Source organism: Lygodium microphyllum, chromosome 27 (genome assembly GCF_053477565.2).
Source record: "Lygodium microphyllum isolate KBCC chromosome 27, Lygodium_microphyllum_v1.1.10, whole genome shotgun sequence".
In the NCBI taxonomy this organism is placed as follows: Eukaryota; Viridiplantae; Streptophyta; class Polypodiopsida; order Schizaeales; family Lygodiaceae; genus Lygodium; species Lygodium microphyllum.
This window is the reverse complement of record NC_141161.1, coordinates 122,341,556-122,354,716: the sequence shown is the minus strand read 5'-3', so window position 1 is coordinate 122,354,716 and position 13,161 is coordinate 122,341,556.

Below are 13,161 nucleotides of genomic sequence, written 5' to 3'. Positions count from 1 at the left end.
CCAATTGTGCCACTCTACATGATGGTAGGAAGCTCACTCAACCCAGGCAAACCAGTCTCGTTCCATATCCCCAACATCAAACTAGAGCTTCAGGAAATCGTAGAATATCTGACCAATAAACTGGAAGGCAACTTGGCGGCTAACTTAAAACCTCTACATGATCTATTAGCTAAGCCAGGATGGAAATGGACCAAGGTCCATGACCTGAATTTGTTATATAACTGGGCTTTAGTTACTGATGGCAAGGAGACAGGAGAGGAAAGCTTAGGTGATGATGAGCAGTCAGAAGGACAGGACTCTGATGACGAGGAGTATGAGGAATGTCGCTCTACGGGAGAGGACAGTGAAGAGGAGATAGATACAATAGAGTACGACATGGAAGGAAAAGCGATAGAACAAATTAGGGCAGACTTGAGGCCTAGGAGAGGAAAGACCAGTCAGAACGAAAAAGGAGTCATGCTAATGGAGTGTGACAGATCCTGGCTAGAACACATGGGAGCCATGGATTACGAGCAAGCCGGAGTGGCACGACCATGGGTAATCCCAGTGCTCAAGACGGATGCACCTACTGAACTACGACCCCCTGGAGAAACACCTTCCTCAAGTGAGGGATGCGAGTTTAACACAGAGTCGGAAGTCAGCGCCGAGAGTGATCCCGAGATACCACAACATTCTAAAGTCAAACACACCAAGGGAAACTTGCCAGTCCACCTAAGGCGCAGGAGGCTAAAGGAGGAGGCTAGGAAGCAAGCAAAGGACTCAGAAGCAGAAAGGCAAAAGAAACCACAAGATCTACCCAAACGGTTTACAAAATTTAAAAAGGGTGATAGAGTGGTGATTTTGCTAGGTGTGAAAAGACAAGGCCAAACTAGTGAACCGATCGAGGGGCCCGCCAAAGTCAACGAAGTTAACTTGGCTGGGGAAGGTGAAAAGCCAAGGCTTGTATTTATTGCAGATGACTTGACGGAGGATGAGGAGACCAAACTTGTTGCACTCTTGCAAGAGTACATTGACGTATTTGCCTAGACATTGGATGAACTTAAGGGAGTCAACCCTAGAGTTGTAACTCATAATATCCCAATGGTCCCTGATGCAGTGCCAACGAAACAACAACCTTACCCCATGAATCCCAAACACGCCCATGCAGTAAAAGAAGAGATTGATAAACTCATGAGGGCAGGATTCATATATGAGATTGAGCACATGGACTAGGTATCACCTATCGTGATTGTCATGAAGAAAAATGGAAAAATCCGAGTGTGCGTGAACTACAAGAAAGTGAATGCCGCTACAAAGAGGGATAACTATCCTTTACCTTACACCGAGCACATGCTTGAGAGGGTAGCAGGTAAAGAAGCCTATAGTTTTCTGGATGGTTTCTCGGGCTATAATCAAGTGCAAGTGCACCCCGATGACAGGCATAAGACTGCCTTTGCCATAGAATGGGGTGTATTCGCCTACATTGTCATGCCTTTTGGGCTGATGAACGCACCTGTGACTTTTCAATGCCTAATGTGCACTATCTTTAAGGACATGCTTAGGTGCGAACTGGAAGTGTTTGTAGACGACTTGTGCGTACACTCTAGTTGGGCCGAACACTTAGAGAAATTGGGAGCTGTCTTTGAAAGGTGTAGGTTGTACCACCTCTCGTTGAACCCCTTAAAGTGCCAGTTCTGGGTGAAACACATATGCATCTTAGGGCACGTAGTGTCAAGGAACGGCATTGCCACTGACTTTTCTAAAATCAGAGTCATTGTTGACTTACCACCACTCGATAACTACAAGGGATACGCACTAATTGCTAAACCATTGTACAAGCTATTGATAGTATTCGAGTGGATTGAGAAATGCCAGCGCGCATATGAGGAGTTGAAAAAGGCTCTCACTACTGCACCAATCTTACGAGCCCCAGACTGGAACATAACATTTCATGTACACATAGACACCTCTAAGTTCGCTATTGGAGCCGTGCTATGCCAGCTTGGTGAACATAACTTAGATTACCCGGTGAGTTTTGCCAGCAAGCAGCTCACAGAGACCGAGATGAACTATTCCACGACAGAAAGGGAGGGGTTGGCCATGGTATTTGTGATAAAGAAATTTAGGCATTACCTGTTGGCCACTCCCTTTGTCTTCTTTGTTGACCATCAAGCCTTGCTATATCTTGTGAACAAGCCTTGCACTACAGGACGCATAGCTAGATGGTTACTCCTTCTACTGGACTTTGACTTCTCTGTGGTTGTACGCAAAGGGAAGCAGCATTACATGGCTGACCACATGTCCCGCATACCCATAGGAGAAGCCGCCGAACAAGGCATACCTGACGATTTACCGGATGCTCATCTCTTTAACCTATCTAGTGAGAGAGAATTGTTTAAAGCTGATCTGACGCCGTACTGGGCCGATGACATAATGCAAGTGCTAGAGAGCGGACTACCTGAGAGACCCATTGAGAAGGCCAGGCTGAGAAGACTTATCCTGAAAATTCAGCCATACCAACTGATAGCCGGACAACTCTACAGGTTGGGACAAGACAGTTTATTGTGCAGATGTATATGTGAGCATGAGATGCACGATGCATTGAAAGAAGCACATGGCAGAATCGTTGGAGGACACTTTAGCGGGAACACAATAGCCCGAAAGGTGCTACAGTCCCAACTATGGTGGCCCACCCTTTTCCACAATGCAACTAAATTCGTAAAGCATTGCGATGAGTGCCAAAGGACCAAAGTGCCTGTGTGGAAAGACAAGATGGAGTTGACCCCTGTCATAGCCCGACAACCCTTTGAAAAATGGGGCATCGATTTTATTGGACCTATCAGTCCTGCGGCACAATATTCCCAAGCTCGCTACATCATAATGGCAATCGATTATCTAACAAAGTGGGCAGAGGCATGGGCCACGAGGAAGAATGATGCTAGAACCACTGCAAAGTTCTTGTGGGAGCAGGTCATTTCACGGTTTGGCTATCCAATCGAACTTGTGAGACAAGAATTAGCTGAGGAGGCCCAATGCCGAGCATGCACAATTCCAAGACAACTTCCTGAAGAGCCCATGCCACTGAGAAATGATACACATCCTGTAGACTGGCCCCAGGAGTTGGTCATCTGGCATCAGCGAGAGTTCCATAAAAGGCCGTTTGAGCTTTCATTTGCTTTCCCACGCTCCTGGACCAGGCCCTGCCTCTAGGAGTCTTAGCCAAGATCAAGGATCTGGCTAATGAACTTGCAAATAGGTGGATAGAAGAGAGGAGCATGATAATGACTAGGTGGCAACAAGCGCCACATGATTACTGGGAAGATAAGGTCAATCTGGTTCCCAAAACCGTCCAAGGCTACGAGGCACAGCCGAAATGGCAGAGGAGGATTTGGGACACCAATTTTGACACATGGACTGCCTTTTGCAATTCACTCCCCGAAGAGCGCAATGATCCTATCTACATGCCCTACCCCCATAGGCATGGAGTGGACTATGATAGAGACTTGCATGGGGATTATGACTTCCCAAAAATATATAATGTAAATGCTAGGAGCCCTGAGGAATGCTTAATGTTTAGGTTAGAGGATATACTTCCTTCTATAAATCGTTTCCTCGTAGACTTCTCTTCCTGCCCAGATCCAGTGCTTTTGACCACTTGTAATTACCTCCAACTTATCAAATTCTTGCTACTCCAAAAATCCACAGCAGAGGAAGCCCATCTCCCCCCACTCTTCTTTGATATCAACCTAGGAATAGATAGTAGAGCTATGACTAGGTTAATGATGCGGGCTACTCTCCTTCCTTCCTTCTGTCTAGAGCTCTTAGAAAATATGAGTGACACCCGCTTCACAAGGTGTAATCACCCTTTCTTGTCAACCACTCCTCTGAGAGCTAAGGCTGATATTAAAGAATACCTACAAAGTCACGCATTCTTATCTCAATGCCTGCGACCGCGCCCCGTGATTAAATGGGTGTGATATGCCTTGCCAATTGTACTCCCTCTCTCATTCTTCAAAAAAAAAAAGCCACAAGGAAACAAAGACAAGGTGACTGGAGAGAAAGACAAAGGCAAAAAATAGCCAAGCTGAAAGATGAATCTACTACTAAGCATGTATAAGGAGGACACTTCACATGTGCTTGCAGTCTCCCTTCATTGTTATTGTGCACCACACTCACTGCATCTAGGGTTCTCCCTAGCCCCTTCCCCACTTCACACTTAGGGCACATCAAGGGCAGGAATTTCAGACCTGTCACCCTAAGTTTTGCACCGCACCTCCAATGACGCACGAACTGGGTCCTCAAGTGTGGGACATTACCAAGGGCTTACCCAAGGTTAGACCCATCTCCCAGTTCCACTGGCACGGGCACCATGCACTACACAGTAAGACAGACACACCCCCTAGGAAGTGCACAACTTTTCTTGCAGGTTATGTTAGTGTTTTAAGAACTGACTGCTTAGTTGAAGAAGATCATCCACTACATCCTCCAATGACAAGGAATTTTTCCATGAGTTGGACATGACTCCATTACTGCAACTTCAGGAGCTTTGCTACGAAGGTTTAAATGGCTCAACAGATTTCATGTTGCCAATCATCCGTCTATTGATGGCTGCCATGACTGAACCAAATCAAGCAGAAGAAAAACCCAGTGATGGATCTGCCATTGGCATAGATCTTGGAACCTCATCGTCCAATGATCCATGCCCAACGCCTCAAGATCTACGGATCGCTTATTGATTCCACAAGCTTGAAGACCTTTAACTCAAAACTAAAGACCTTCTACTCAAAGACAAGGATCTTCAATCAAGGCCACGGATCTTCAAGGCAAATAGCGTTCAGGGGGTTTCTCCAGAATAAATCCCTCCAATACCATCCTCCTAAGGGATTGCTTATTGCTTCAAGCATTTCGAATACTCAAAAGAGGACCAGCTACATAAGGGGCGCCACAACAGTGTGAAAGATGTCAAGTATCTTCATGGAGCCTAAAGCACGCCGGAATCTCTCCTGGTCATTATCATCAAACTCCATCACTTCTCATTTACAAGCATTAGCATCTTCTATCCCACTACTTCCCACCACAGTGCCATGGGACTGGCACTTGGCTAAGAGGGGGGTAATATTTACCGTAGCACAGAGGAGCGGGAAATGGAAAAAAGGAAATAGCAAAAGGCGCAGGACAAAAGGAAGAAAAAGGCACCTTAACCAGTAACCAGACACTGAAAAATTAAAAGCACAAGCACGACCCTCAGGAAGTCTTAGAGTCGCCCAAGGAAAGTAAGAGACAAAAAAGTGCACCATTAAGTGTGAAATCGCTCCTGTGCAAATTGTATGCATTAGTTGGGAATAGGATAGACTAGAATGGTGGAAAATGAGAAATGGGCTTAGACTAATGGCCGGCCATGTAAAAAAGGGGATGACCGCCCATGAAAAGTAGGGCATGTATATAAAGTTGAAAAGTGAATGAGAAGCTTATTCTTTTGTGTGGCCAAAGCTTCTTCTTCTTCTTCTCTTGTTTCTTGCCTTCTTGCTTGTGCTTGAGAGAGGGATTGAGAGAGTATGAGGGAGTGAGGGAGTGATTGTGTGAGAGTGAGGGATCTTGGAGAAGAAGCTCTCCATCTTCTCTCTTCATTTCCCCCTCTTCTCTTCTCTTCTCTTGTCTCACGCGTGGCTATGGAGGATGAAGCTCATGGGAGAGGGATTGAGGTTGCTTGAGCTTGCCTCAAGGATTGTGGAGCTACCGATGTGCAAGGAAGAGGAGGGTACTCGATCGAGCATCAAGGTAAGCTCACTACACCCGTAAGGTAGGCATTGCGTGTCGGCTATGTGAGAGGTAGCCATGGCCGCTCGGTTCAAAACACTTGAGCAATAAGTGGTCCGTAGGTCTCGGGGTAGAGCTGGTAGCTCCCCTTCATCCCTTGATTCTTTGAGCTCCTTGGATGTATTGGACAGCCCTACTTATGCTATTATAGATCAGTTGTTCTCTTCTATAGGTTTTATAGGTTCTGTTTGCTTTCATTGTGGAAAGACAGGGCATGTGAAGAGTAAATGCTTCAAGTGGATTAGAGAGCAAAAAAGATTGTGCCGCACTAGACATGAGAGCAGAGTCAGTGATATAGTAGGTGAGACCACTGTTGATAGTGGTATGGTGCATGTAGTTACCCATGATGATGCAGCTGAGCCTAGACTCCTGGCATCGTGTTACCCTGCAGATTACTTGCTTAGTGATATGGCCTATACCTTTGATTGGCTTTTAGACAGTATGGCATCTTGTCATGTTACTCCACATAGAGCTTGATTCTCTTCTTATAGGGAGGTTGATGGATGTATTTCTTTGGGCCTTGAGCAGGATTGTCATGTTATTGGTACAGGGGATATACACTTGGCTTTGCCAAATGGGTCTTCTCTTATGCTCTGTGATGTCTTGCATATACCTACGCTCAGTAAGAGCGATCTCTATTAGTTAGTTTCATGGTGCAAGATATTATGTCTCTCTTGGGGATACTTCATGGAAAATTTGTCGTGGTTGCTTGGTATTGGCCAGAGGTGCTAGATATGGTAGTGCATGTCTCTCATGTGGCAGATTCTATGGTTGCAGTTACGCAGATACCACATGCATTGTTATGGCATTGTTGCCTAGGCCATGTATGACACACTGAGATGGATGCTTTATGTGATATGGGCTTATTGCATGCTCTTCCCCATGCTACTTGCCCTCATTGTACTCATGGTCTGTGCAGAGCCTCTTTGGCTTATGGCGATCATGTGAGACATGCTCCTCTAGATCTAGTCCATGTTGCAGTATATGGACCTACGCCTTCCCACTCACTTGGTAGAGCGTTGTATTTTGTGACCTTCATGGATCATGCTACCCACCGTGTTTGGGCTTAGTCTTTGGTAAGGATTGAGGATGCTATTACTATGCTTGACAGCAATATGGCATTGATTTCTTATGGATCTCTTGTCAGCAATATGGCATTGATTTCTTATGCCCACGGTATTATGGGATTGCTCATGGCATGTGCTTGATTTTACAGGCAAAGGTTGCTTCTATGCTTACCACAGCTAGGTTGTCTTATGGCTTTTGGGCTGAGGCCCTTATGACGGCAGTCTACTTGGTTAATCGGACGTCGTGTTTCTCTTTGGATGTTATTACTCCGCATGAGGCATGGAGTGGTATGAGACCCTCCTATGATCACTTTAGGATGTTTGGCTGCCAGGCATCTGTCAATATGCCACATGAGCCTATGTCACGCAGATGCATAATCCTTGGTTATGGAGATGGTGACTTTATAGCTTACAAGTTTTGGGATTTAGATGCCCAACAGGTTCTATGCAGCCCGTCATGCTGTCTTTTATGAGATGCAGACACCTCTCAGGCCTCTTGATGAGCGTTCAATGCGCTTTATGGCTGATTCTACAGCCGTATGTTAGTCTTCCGATTTGCTAAGGTCGCATATTGTCTTGAGACCCCATTTGACTTGTGTTCAAGATGCTGGTCCTCTTTTGATGATTGACCTTGGAGAGTTTGTATACTCTCCGTTGTCTTTTATGCACTTCGCTGATGCTATGTGCCACTCTAATGCTTTACAGCCGTGCACTTTTTATGAGTTGTGTTGCTTGCTTCATGGGAAGTAGTCAGGGATTGCTCTATTTTCTAGAGCTATGGGATTGCTTATCTCCTCAATGTCATGGACTCAGGGATGCTTGACTCTTCTTGTGAGGAGGTTCCCGCCACTTATTGCACAGCTCGCTTTTCGATTGGGCGTTGGGTGAGATGTCATGATTCCTCACCCTATCTCTTTTCTTTTGTTTTGTTTTTTCACTCCTTGGCCCATTGGCCTTTCAGTGGGAGGTTGTTGGGGTAAAAGGCCCTTGGGCCTGCCCGTGTATAATGACTGCCCATATTCTTTATTCATATATATATATGAAAGCGCAATAAGGTTGCCATAACATTGTTGACAGCACCTACATTGTGTGTGCTCTTCTCTCCTGTGTCTCCTACGTCCCTTTTAATGATGTGGCTCAAGCAATACTTCATGTGTACTTCATGTTCTCTTTTATTTGTTGCTATAAATTCTCATTGGCTTTGTTCTTTTCCTTATTCCCAACCATTTCTACTCATGTCAAAGTGCAATCCAAGTAGACCTCTTGTCACAAAAATGGCTATAACTTTCACGACAATATCCGAATGAGAAAATTTTTGGTTCAAAATGAAGATAATGAATATCTCTTTACATGAGCTATCACAATTTACTTCAAAATTGAATCAAAATATTCTGGGAATACTCTTTTCCTATTGTATAGAACAGTTCAACACCTTGTAAATTCACTATTTTGGCCTCTCAAGCACTTGTAGCCTAAAGTAAGATCTCTAAACCCTGTAGCAACCTAGACATGACCTTAGGCACTGAGTATGACCTACAATCACTTGTATAAGCCCTATATAAACTTTGAAATACCCAGCAATACTTGCAACCAATTGAATAATGCTTCAAAAATGGCTCATAGTATCTTGTTTCTCTATAATAACATATAAGCAACCTATGAAAGGCTTGGAATAACATGTAACACCTATAAATGGCTGAAAATTTACCCCAATAAATGCCCAAGTGCATTTCTTCTCTTGCAAGTGCATGTACCCTTCTAATAAAGGTCAAAAGGACATGAAAACATGTAATCCTTGTAATTTGATCAATAAAGGCCCTGTTTGAATGCTCTTCAGCTGAGATCTTCAAGTCTTCAATTTCTCCACTCATTGTATGTGTGTCAGGGATAAAACAGTGGGAAATGCTCCCTACATATGCTCCAAATCACTGGGAGATGGGCAAAGTTTCCCCTGGGTCAGTTTGTTGTACCCTTTCAATATCTTTGACAGTGAGGAGGGTCATGTTTTTGTCCCACTATCTCCCCTAACATCCACCTTTTTCATCAATGGGTATATGCATGGTAAGAGCATTCTATTCTATGAAAAAAAGGATGAGATGCACTATTGGAATAATTCTTTTAGCCTTTAATGATATGCATGGATTGATTGATCAAAAGAGAATTGAAAATGAGGATTTGGTTGAGGGTCTTAACTGTGAATCAATGACTCACTAATTGGAATACTTACCCTTTACAATTTATTTCTTGGGTATAAGAGAATCAAAAGACCAAATCAAGGTCATTTATTAAAGCATGCAAAATTGGAACCATGATTGAAAATGGAATGGAATCAATGTTGAGAATTGATTTAGAATCGTTGATTAGTCTAAAGAGATATTAATATTTAATCTGTGGTTCATTAGAGAGCTCAATAAACCAATATGTCTAATTAATAAGCGGATAAGATTGAGCAAATGGATTAAGGGAGATTTTAAAGATTGAAAAGAGTTGAAATACCTCTTGAAATTTTGAAGAAGATGCAAGATTCAAATAAAGTCAAGCTTCAAACACCCACCATTGGTTGAAGAAGAATGGCCCATTCAATCCATAATGCTCCATGCTCCATAATCCTCATGAATCAGCCCGTACTTTGCTTGAAGATCATAAATCCTTTGAAGAATAAGTGCCTTGAGCCTCCTTCAATTCTTGAAGGCAAGAAATTCACATTCTTTGTCAAAAATCCCCAAAATATGATCCCATTATGCTTGATTGGCTGGTAGTACAAGAGTCTTGAAGGTTAGAAAGAACCAAAACTTGAAGAAATTTGGAGCTAAGGTTGAAGCTATGGTTGACCTATGGTAGGAGCTCAATCTTGCTAAGAATGATGCCAAGTGTCCAAGGAATGATTCGATCATAAGCAAGAGACTAGAGGCAACAATGAGCATGGAATTAGTGCAAGGATTTCAATGTGATTTGTGCTACTTTTTTCGAGCAGATCTTTGTTAATCTCCACTAGTAAGAAAGGTCACAAGGATACTCTACTTGTTGCTCTTGACTCAAATATGACTTGCCCCATGGTCAAAGAGAAGGATATGGCTTTAGAAGAGCAAGAGATCATGATCCATGACTGGCCTCCATGAAAGGTTCAAAAAGCTTGAAGGGAAGAAAAGAGAGAAAGGCTGTTTGTAAAAAGGTAATTGGACTTCTAATCTTGACCAACTAGATTTCTCCTTTCTTTAACCATTTTACCTCTAAAATTGCATATTTCTTGACCATGACCTTCCATTTTGTCCATTGTGCCTCTAACTTGGTCTCCACATCCTCCATTTAGCTCTAGCTAGGCTATTCTCTGCACTTGAAAGCTCCTTGGTCTTTGCACCTATCCACTTCAAGAGCTGTCCCTTGAAAAATTGAAATGCAACTAGTATGAGAAGAAAATCTAAGGTAAGATTGTGACCAAAAGAACAATGCTTTGATACCAGTTGTCAAGAAGAGGACTAGGGGGTCTAAGAAGAGAGTGCAAAAGAGAGAGAAAAGAGGAGAGAGGATGCATGACGAGGAGAGAGAATGACTAGAAAGATAGGAGAGAAGAGAGAGAAGCCATGAAAGCCATGAACAAGAAGGTAAGATGAAGAGACCTAATTGTATTATTGTAAAGTGATGAAAAACTATACATCTTAGCACCTTATATAACTATGATAGTGTGATAGTATTATTAATAAAACCATCTCAAATAATGTGTCTTCCCAACTTCTTACACCTAACACAAAGTCTATCAAACAATGGCCATACTCAATGAATCCTAGGTATGCATACATGTCAAGGAGGAGTTGGATAATATTTACAAAGTAGAATCCATCAAAATATAATTGAGCATATTGACTAAGTATTACACATTGTAGTGGTATCGAAGAAAAATGGTAAAATTTGAGTGTGTGTAAACTATAAGAAGGTAAATGTCGAAGCAAATAGAGACAACTACTACATTTCCACATGCAACATATGCTTGAGTGCATGGCAAGGAAGGAGGCCTACAGTTTCCTTGATGTGGTTTTAGGTTATAATCAAGTGAAAGTCCACTTGGAAATAAGCAAAATAGAGCCTTTACCATTATATGGGGAGTCTTCGATGTACATAGTTATGCCCTTTGGCTTGACCAATGCACCAAAAACCTTCAAATGATTACATCGTATGATACTCAAAGACATATTGAGGAAGCTTGATGTATTTGTCAACAACCTCTATGTTAAATGGACAATATGCACAATAGAGCCTTTGCTACTGTATGGGGAGTCTTCAATGCACATAATCATGTCCTTTGTCTTGGCCATACACCAACAACCTTTAAATGATCATAATGTATGATTATCAAAGGCATATTGAGGAAGCTTGATGTGTTTTTCAATAACCAATCATTGGAAAAACCACATATTAAAAAATTTGGAGCATGGATATGTCCCATCACCTAGTGGAGAAGGCTAGACTCACACATCTTCTCAATTAAGACCCAACCCTGCCAATTGATCGTAGGACAACTATATTGGCTAGGGTATATGATGGTTTGTTGAAAAAGATTATATGTGAACGTGAGATGTCAGATGTGCTTTAGGAAGCATAGGAAAGGATAATAGGTGATCACTTCAAAGGTACTTCAAGCCTAGTTATGGTGACAACCTTGGTCAAAGAACAGGGAATCTTGATGTATAATTAGTGAAACATTATGATTTGATTTGTAACAATTTTATCATACACCTATTTTCTTAATATGTTAATGCTAATAAACACAAAAAGCATACTAGGTTAACTTACTTTCACCATGCAACAACTCATCTCTATGTTTTGTTAATAAGCCATTCTTCAATCTCAGAACATCTTTCTCTACAATAAGATTGAGTTATATCCTTTAAAAAAATTATAATCATCACTAATATAACTTATCAATAAAGAGCTTTTGTAAAAAGGAGATGTGCTATTATTTATGGGAGCTTCATGGTATAAGCTTCAATAAACAGTGTTGAGTTTTTCTCTTCTTATGATTGGTTCATAGTCATATTCTAATTAAATACAAAGATAATAAATAGAGTTTTTACAAAAAATGTAAAGATTATTGGATGATTGATCTATAGTTAATGATGTGATTGAAGATCAATATCAAAAGCTATGTGAATTCAAAAAAGAAGAACGGAAGAAACTAGCAAGAAGAATGAGAAAGGAATAAGGGAATGAGGATGGAGAGAGACCACCAAAAGTCGAAAAAATTCAAATTGGGTATTCATTTTCACTTTTATGATAAAAGGCCGGATCGCTATTGAGCAAATCCCTATCATCTTTATGGAGGTCCAAATTTCTAAATTTGATGTATGCCATGATAATGCTATGATAATGTCATTTTATTATTTTAGATATGCTTATTTATTAAAAAATAGACTTTTAAAAAAACCACAAAATGAATTTTTGATTCCCAAATATTTTCTATTTTTAGGATCTCTTACAAGGCATTTTCGAGACCTCAAAACTCCCTAATGACCACCTCTCTGACGAAGTGATAGCTCATCTCAATGTGCTATGCATGGAAGACTAGATTATGGGCCAACTAAATGGCACTCATAGAATCCAAATACAATATGAGAGTCATCGTCATACCAATATTTGCAAGTAGACAACCTAACCATAGGGCCTCCTTGCAAGCCTCAGGGCTGTAAATTAGCCTCAGTATAGTAGGCAAGGCTGTGCATTTCTACACCCTAGACATCCAATAGATAGCATCTCTAGCATAGGTAAAGATATATCCAAAGGTGGATTTCCTACTACCTGCATGTCCTACATTAACTAAGTCAATGTATCCCACAACTCTTGTATCCTGCCTACCATGGCAAATGCACTATTGTGCATTAGGTATCTCATGATACCCTTCACCACATCCTAATGTCACTTGCCAGGTATATCCATATAGCGTGCCACAACTCCCATTGTAAATGCTATGTCGGGGCATATGTCAAACTATCCATTGCGGATGCATATGGAAACTTGGCCATCTTAGCCCTCTCATCATCATCTGACTATGAAAAATCGGCCTGATTAACCTTCACATGAGAAGGTAAAGGAAAGCCAATAGGCTTGCCATCTTGCATACAAAACTACTCATTGAGCACTTTGTGTATGTAGTCCTTCTAGGACAAGTAGAGAAGTCCCTTGGAGCAATTGCGCATAATGCACATACCTAGTATGTGTGAGACTTGTCCCATGTCCTTCATCTCAAAGATCTTCTTGAGCTAAGTCATTAAAGTATCTAGCTCAGCATGAGCACTCCCAACTATAA